We start from the raw sequence: 8,916 nt of genomic DNA, 5'->3' as shown, positions 1-8,916 counted from the left end.
TTTTATGTTAACTGATACTCCAATATATCGGCTACTATACGATATATGAAATTCAAAATCTAATCTGTTTTTCCCCAAAATTAAGTAGATAACTGTGTAGTGTCCGACATTCTCCTGTGGCGCAAGATAGTAGCAAACACTGCCTGGACAACCATGGAGAGCTGGAATTTTTTTTCATTTTTTTTCCAGCAAAGAAAAAAGAAAATGCAAAAATAAAATATAATTTATTTACACATATTCATTGCAATTTAAATATAATAGAAACGTCAATTAATTTAAAAAGTGAACATCTCAAATATTAATTAAATCGCTACAATTTGAGGGCATAGTCAAGAGTAGATCCTGACTATGAAAATCTAAAATTGTACAGTATTATAAGAAAACCCGACTGAATACACCATATAGTGAACCTAGAGGCAATTCTGGATACTATAAAGCTGTCCCTGATTTCATTGAGAAAATGTCCAAGATTGCTCCAAATCGCTACGTTTGATTCTAATGAGTTTGGAAAGAGAAACGTTGTCTTATCTGCATTTTAATACAAGGTAAGTAAGTAGCACAAACCACATTATCATCTGTATTTATAAGATGTCTATAAACATAATATGATATTTGTGATAAACACTTCCTAAAAGAGTATAATCATTCAAAAACAACTAGTTTTCAGCTGCACAAAACAAACTAAAACACACGTATGTACATAATTATTTCATTACTACCTGACTGTTACGCAATGTAACAATGCTGCTAACCGTTCTGGGAAAAGTCGGACATGAAATATTACCCGGCTTTTCCCGGTGTCCAGAATTGTCCAGCTCCTCTACGCCAAAAGTTTCTCAACCTTTGTCCCAAAAGTTTCCGGATTGAGTTTTTTTAGGGAATGACAAACATAAACGAAACCTATTAGATTTTGTCTTCAAAATAGTCTCTGTGCGCAATGATGTAATGGTTCCAATAGTGTTGAAGGACCATAAAGTAGCTCTGGAACTCCTCTTCCGTAATAGAGCTAAGTTGCATGTATTCAGTCCGATGGATGTTTTCCACATCGTAGAAATGTCTGCCTTTCATGGCCCGTTTCAGACTGGGAATATAAAAAATCACTGGGAGTAGTGGTGAGGGAGCACTGTCACCTGTTTTACAGCCAATAACTGTTCCACCGATAAAGCAGTATAAGGTCTCGCGTTATCAGCACTGGCGGGACTACAGTAAGCTCAGCGAAAGAGTGGACATGAGTCAATCTGAGAGGGAAGTGTCTATGTCAGATGAAAGGGGTGGAAGGCGATCTGAGAGAGTTGACACAAAGCCATAGTAATAAAATTTGTAAAACAAAACAAAACAAAACAAAAATAGAACAATAAAATCACTTGTAATAAAGATAGTGTAAAAGCGTTTTAAAAATGTAACAAAAAAACTGCCGAAAGAGATCGGATTCATGTGTCGATTCCCACGTCTCTTTCCATTCCTTTCATCAGACCCTTCCTCCTCAGGCTGACTCATGTTTACTCTTTCTCTGCGTTGACTATACTAAGGTTTAGGACGCTGGGACGGATATTCTGCAGTAATCCCCAAAAAATATCAATATATTGATGAACAGTCTGGTCCTGAGGAACGATTTCCTTTTACCCAAACCTCTCGAAACAAAACATTCAGGTAGCATGGTCTTTGTCTTCAATGGTTCCCTCAGGGTTTATCCAAGGTGTCTCTATCCAGCATTTTGTCATTTGATTTACAAATCTTATTGGTAGCACCAGGTTTTATCTGCTGTAAAGATGCAGTGAAGTAGCATAGGGTATTACGGGCATTAGTACAAATCTCCATCCGTTCAACTTCCTCTTCTGTTCGCAAAGCCTTGTAAAATACGATATAGTCTAAAAGAACGTACTGCATGGAGTTATTTCCAAGGAAAATGCTCAGTTCGGGAGCCTTTCAGACAAAGGTTGTAGACTATATTATACAATTAAAATGATACTTTTGCTCAGATTGTCAGAAATAATAAGATCTAAGATATGTTCAAATGACTATGAATAATCACATTCGAATAATATATATTTTGCGTCACTGAAATAAAATTCGGGGCATTGGGAACAGTCATATTATGTTACAATATTAATGCTGTAAGAACTTAGCTTTATTTGCGATAATCTGCTTAACAAGAAGATATTAAAAAGAAATGTAAGGAATGGACTAAAAAATTTACTGAAGTAAGAAAATTTAGAGAATAAATTCATTATATCATCAAAAGTCGTCATAAAAACTCTCGAAGACTATAGTTTAATAGTAGCTTTATATCAGTATTGATTTAAAAGATGAAACACTATTTTGAAGTATTTCTACAATGTGAGCAATTCAATTTAACATTTACAAGCTCAAAACTATTTCTGCTATTAATTTTGCTTAGCCATCATCATATCTCTTTCCGATAATTTTATACATTACATGGAAAACATTTAAGTACTAATAAACAACATTTTACTGCTATCATTCGCCATTATAAAGTGCTTCTAGCGATCATTTCGATTCTCAATAACTGCTAAATTAGTGCTACTCATACATTTGTTTAATAAAATATGTATACGTGTATAATGATGCTACTTAAAAGCTATTTATTAGAACTGTTAGCATTAATAAATTTCTAAAATACTTTCTATAAATATAAGACTATGCAATAAACAAATTATAACTAGAAACGAAAAATTTTAAAATTGGATTTAGGAAGCCTTGGCACCAAGAAGTTTGAGAAGTTTGGTATATATCATTTAAAATAAAGTGATAATAAAATCTTAATGGGTTTTAATTTTAACTAATCGCAAGACAAAGCATCGCTTTGTCTTGCGATTAGTTAAAATTAACCAGCGACTAATAGTAAAAACAATTAAAGATGAATTCGTAAATAATCACTTTATATAGCTTAAATCATCGCAAAGTATTCCGTCATTAATAAAAATCATCAAATTCAAATAATTAAAAATGAATTTTACATAGACATAATTTATAATTACTGTGTTTTTCAACCTTTTAAAAGTTGAAAAGAATTCTATTTTATTAATTTGGAAAAAACTGGTTGAATTTTTATTGATTATTCATCCTAAATCGATTCAAAAACATTGTATTTATTTAAAACAAACGGAATTTTTAAAAAGATTATTTATTTTTGGTAAAAGAAAAAAATAGTTTTATCATTTTTTAATTAATACTCTTATCAATATATGCGTGGATGGCAACATTATTTCAAGAATTACGTATTGTAGAAAGATATCATTGAAAAAATATCTTTTTCCCCATGACTTTACCAATATCTTTTGTTGAAAACTTCATCATGAAACTGTAAACGAAGTCATTAAAAGGGATATATGACACCTTTATTATGAACAAATGAATTGTAATTTAAAAAAAGAAAAAAAAACCACATGCATAAGACTTTTTTCTTTTACTTAAAATTAAAACCAAACAAATATTTTAATTTTTTATCAATATTTTAAGAATGAAGTTACTTTGAAAAAGATTGCTTGTTAAAAAATATGTACAGTACTTTTTTACAAAATTGATGCAAGTATTTATATTTTCTCCAATTATTTTGTAATGGTATACTATATCATATAACGTAAATTATTAATATGATAATAATGAAGTAAGAAGCTATTTTTTTGTACTGAAATTGTATCTTAACTCTATAAATAATGAGGAGTAACAAAAGAGGTCAAAGAGGGGCGGGCATACACCAGTGTATGCATCGGGCACTAAACAAAATAGACGATGGAAACCCTTCTAATACACAGCAAATAATTAAAATATTATATAATATTATAAAATTTCAATGTTGTGTTAATATTAATATTGTAAATATTTCAAAAATTTCCATTTTATTTAATATTAGAGTAAGGTATTTATACAAATATTTACAAAACACACTAGAACACAGATACGTCCAGTAGAGTGATATAGTGGTAACTTTATCACTCTACTTCATGGTCAGCCATGACTTCAGCGAGACTATCTTCCTTCCTGGTTTTCCCTCTTATATGGGATTCCATAGATCTGAAGGCTGACCAATCAAGAACTAAACCAGTTCTGATAGGTCTGTACTCTGCCAAGACCCCTGACTAATTTCGTTAATTAGGCGTAACGAACTCTGGTTCTTTTGAAAAATCGGTCCACGAACGAACGAAACAATATAATTTCAAAATTAAAAATACGAGTTAACAGAAACAACTCACGAAGTCATCTTGATCAGAAAAGTTATAGATATAGGTTGTCGGTAATGCAGTTTGCTAATGGATAAACAGTGTTCTTTGAGAAATAATATAAACAGAAAGTGACAACGTAAAATATAGCCAAATAACTAATATTTAGTTAGCTATACGAAATGTATACAAGAACTTATACATTTCGTATAGCTAAACTTATCCTGGATTTTTCATGTTGAAAAATCCAGGATAAGTTTTCCAGTAATCATCAGCATGTAGTATTAATCAGATTGAAAGAAATCAGTTTAAAAAGTCTGAATTACTAAACACTTTTCATACACGAGATGCAAATACAGTATGTTTAAGTTTATATAGACTTAAAAGTACGAAAGACGTGTAAAAATAAACTAAACAAAACCAAACCGATAAGTGCTATTTAAAGCTTATTTGCGTCTGGTTGGAATATTTCTACAACTTATTAGACTTTAAGAAAAAGAGTTAGCGCACTATAAGAACAATATCGCACAGTTTACTCGACTATTTCAACGTGAGGCTCTAGCTCCAGCTATAGTAAACACAGTTGATATTTTCTGCGAGAAAATACTCTTTAAAAGTCTCGAACCCAAAGGTGCCTGATAATGTGATACGGATTTCCAAAAGTCTTTTGTTGCGAAGCTAGTGGTTCCATAACTTCTGAAGCACCTTTCTGGGATATATCTAAATAAACTTTGTCGCTCATCATTGCCCAAGTGGATAAAACCACTAAGCACTGATGGTCGTGGGTTCGCGCATCGCCAACCCACGACCATCAGGCTGTCACAGAGTCGATTGAGAATTACGTAATTATCGGAATGGGCATGTGCAACGACGTTACAGAGCATTACGGGAGTGGGATGGTGGTTGAAAGTATAAAAGACGTATTTATGGACATCCCATATACAAAATGTAGGCCTATTTCTATTATTTTTAAGTGATGTGTCAAATGTTTATGGCCCAGTTGCCGCGAGCTGAATCATTACAGACACTTTAATGTGATTTCATCTACATTGTTTCTAACAGTGTCAGGATTACATATAGGTTACAAGTGGATTATCACAATTTCTTAATACTGTATTAAGAATTTATGGTAACAGTTCTTTTGTTCTTTTTTCACAATTAATAAGTTTATATAAAAGTTATCCAGCAGAAAAAAGAATTCGGAACGTGCCAACGAAAGTTTGACGATGCATAGTTCTTTTTAAAATTAATTCAATTCCGATTAGTTTCTAATTATTAACAACGTGTGAACTTTAAAAAATTTGGGATTTTTAAAATTTAACAAAAGATGTGATATTGAGTCTTAATCTGTATTAACGATGTTTAAATCTCTATTCAAATAACGTAGGAGTGACATGTGAGACAATCTGATATTTTAGAATAGATTAGATCAGACATCGGCAAATGCGGCTCTTTTTGAGTTACATGCAGCTGTTGCTGAAAGTGTTAATTTCTGTTTTTTATTATTATTTTTACAATTTTATTTTTATAATTTTGTGAAAATATGTTTATTAAAAAATTCAATATTTTTTTATATTATATTTATATTATATAATAAAATCGCGCGCCTTACCATACTATCTGCCACGACAGTACAGGACTGCGGCTCCCATGCATTTTGCATAACCTACATTTCGGCTCCCACTGAACTCTTGCTTGCCCACCCCTGGATTAGATCATAGTACAATATTTAATTTACACTAATTTTTTTATTAATTATTCCGCGAAAATATGCAGAAGAAATTATCATTAACGTCTATCTAATAAAAATTTTAGAAATCTGCAAAACCGTAGACGATTGGAGATTAGGATTCCGATTTATTTAAATATCCTATATATATGTTATAGTAAAAACCCGTTTTTAGTTAAAACGCGTTTTAACTAGTTGAAACTAGTTTTTACTGGATGTCTTTGTTAAAACCCGTTTTGTCTAGTTAAAACTAGAATTTACTACTGTACATGTTTTGATTTTAGATAAAACTAGTTTTAACTTTTAACATTAGTTAAAACTAGATTTAACTCAAATTCATTTTTGACTAGCAGTAAATTCTAGTTATAACAATGACATTCAGTAAAAACTAGTTTCAACTAGTTAAAACGCGTTTTAACTAAAAACGGGTTTTTACTGTAACATATATATATATATAGCAACTACAGACTTATCACTATATAAAGTTGAAATGTTTATAATTAATGATGTTATAGTAATCGAATTTAGAGGAAAGAACTCTTGTTAAAGGATGTATTATCATAAATTTAGTATATTATAAATGTTGATTTTAAAACTGGTTTTAAACGTATATTAATTTTATTGATGCTGTTTGTAATAACGTATGAAAATATCGGCAAATAGTAAATGGGAAAAGGGAAAAATTAAAGTTTGAGTTTCAAAAAGTGATTGTATTGTATTTAAACCTGGGAGTTTCATGCTGATGAGGATGTTAATCGAAACATGTCGGTGGGGTATTGAATAAATAAATGGCAAACTTGCGTAGTAAATATGATTTTAGTCATTTGTGTTTGTTAACGTATACAGTTCAAGTGAAAATATATTTATAATTATTTACAATTTTTACAATAAAATTTACAAAATACTCATGAAACATTGACTGTTGACGTTTGCTACGATTCGACTGTGGAATTCTGGTGATCTTTGACTCTAACACTTGTATGATTATTTTGATTTTCTATTTCACTCTCGTCTGAATACTTGTGTTCCTCCTAATTCAACATTATGAACACTTAATTATGCGCAAATTGACTCTATTTGCTTCTGTTCAACTGAATGTGATTTATTTACAGCCAACTTCGCCGACATCCAACGTTAGAGCAAATCGCAGATTAACTTGTTTCTATCCATATCAACTTTTTAAAAGTCTATGCAACTTTCTGCTGTCTGCCAACTACGACCGTAAACATTTTAAAATTAGCTGTGACGTGTCAGACCTCTGCAGATCTTTTCGTTCAATTTCAATTCCTTTGTATTAACTTTAATCCTTTTTCATCCCGGATGAATGCCCAAAGTATGTGGGATTTCAAAAGACAAAAGATAAAAACAATGATAACGTTCACTTCCGCATCACAACTTTATGGTCTAAATTCCGTTCTTTCTCCGCTTTTTCTGACATTTCCCAATTTATTTTTTCTAACCTCTGCAAACTTTCTTTTTCTACTCTCCGTGGGACCTTCGTCTCCGTCTATAAAATTTATATTAAACGTAAATGTAATAAATGTAAATTTATAATAAAACTTTAGTATCTTGAGTATTGTAAAATTTGACAATTAAATATATAAATATAAGTTTTTAAAGCAATATCATTGAAGACAAATATTGCCTCTCAGAAAAACAAAAAAAAATCTATAATAAATTACAAAAAAGTATGTAAATTACATTAAAAATTTAATAAAATATAAAAAGGAAACGATTATATATTAATATTAACCATTCACGTTCGTATTTTTATATATATTACAAGTTAAAAACAAAGATCTTTTGCAATCTGTACTTTGGAATAAATTCTATACAAATACAATTTTTGGAAGCTCGATCCAGTCTACAAAAGTATGTGATCAGAAGAAAATAGTTGCTTGCCACACAATCCATACACTTGAGAGTCGATCCTTGCACCTGCTGGCACGAAAAAGGCGATCCTTACATTCGCTTGGCATCGATTGCTTTGTTCTTATGCTTTATTAGTTTTAAGTGCCTATTTTTCGTTAGTCGCGGGTAATGCTTTCCCCTAAATTTCGTAAGGTGCGCTCAATCGTATCAGAGAACATGGACATTATCACTTTGACCCATTCTGTATCTAGGAAACGAAGTCAGAAACCACCATTTTTATTGCATTTTTTGATTCTTCATCGCAATTAATGGAAAATGCAAAAATTTAATAAAAATAGATCAATCAAATTTTGAGAGCGAACACAATTCTCTAAGCCACATAGAAGAGGCTTCGCTAACGCTCGGTCTCAAATAAATATCAATTTTATAAATGTACAGGTATATCTCAATTAGATATTTCATATTCCAATCGCTCAAATGCTACAGACTTTGACAATTTTGAAATATCTTTTTAAAATTATCTTGTAAAATCATAATCTCGATGAATAAAAATGGTAATTTAGAAAAAGTTAGTGAGGATTTGAAGCGTATGAAATAATAACATGGTAAAAAGTTAGAAGTTTGAATATCCTTGTACAGACTTCATGTTCATGTTAAACGAAAACATTGTTTTATCAAGTGTCAATATAAACTCTTATAACTTCGATACTTTCATTTTGTATAAGATTTTGTTGATATAATATGATTAAAAATGAAAGAAGTACATATTTTCCATTAAAAGCAAATACTAGACAAATAGAATATTTGATGAAAAAAAAACACTTGCCAAGAGGAGTACCTCCTGGAAAGACATTGCATGGAAAAGTGACCCTTATTTAGGAGTTTAGACTGGTGAAGAAAACCCGATAATCTCTACATTGGTCAGTATTAACTCGCTACCTAACTTCCAGTGTTCAGTGGTTTTTATCCACTCGGCCACTCGATAAAATGAGTAAACTTATTCTTGCATATACACTAAGGGGAGTATATGGAGCAGAAGAGCGTAGTTTTTCCCAAGAGTGTCGTGAAGTCGAACCCTCCTAGAGGACTCGCAATCTATTTTTATATGTTCATTCGAACGACTCACAAAGTCAA

Source organism: Centruroides vittatus, unplaced genomic scaffold, assembly GCF_030686945.1.
Source record: "Centruroides vittatus isolate TY-2023 unplaced genomic scaffold, ASM3068694v2 contig_970, whole genome shotgun sequence".
Taxonomy (NCBI): Eukaryota; Metazoa; Arthropoda; class Arachnida; order Scorpiones; family Buthidae; genus Centruroides; species Centruroides vittatus.
This window is presented reverse-complemented; position numbering follows the sequence as displayed.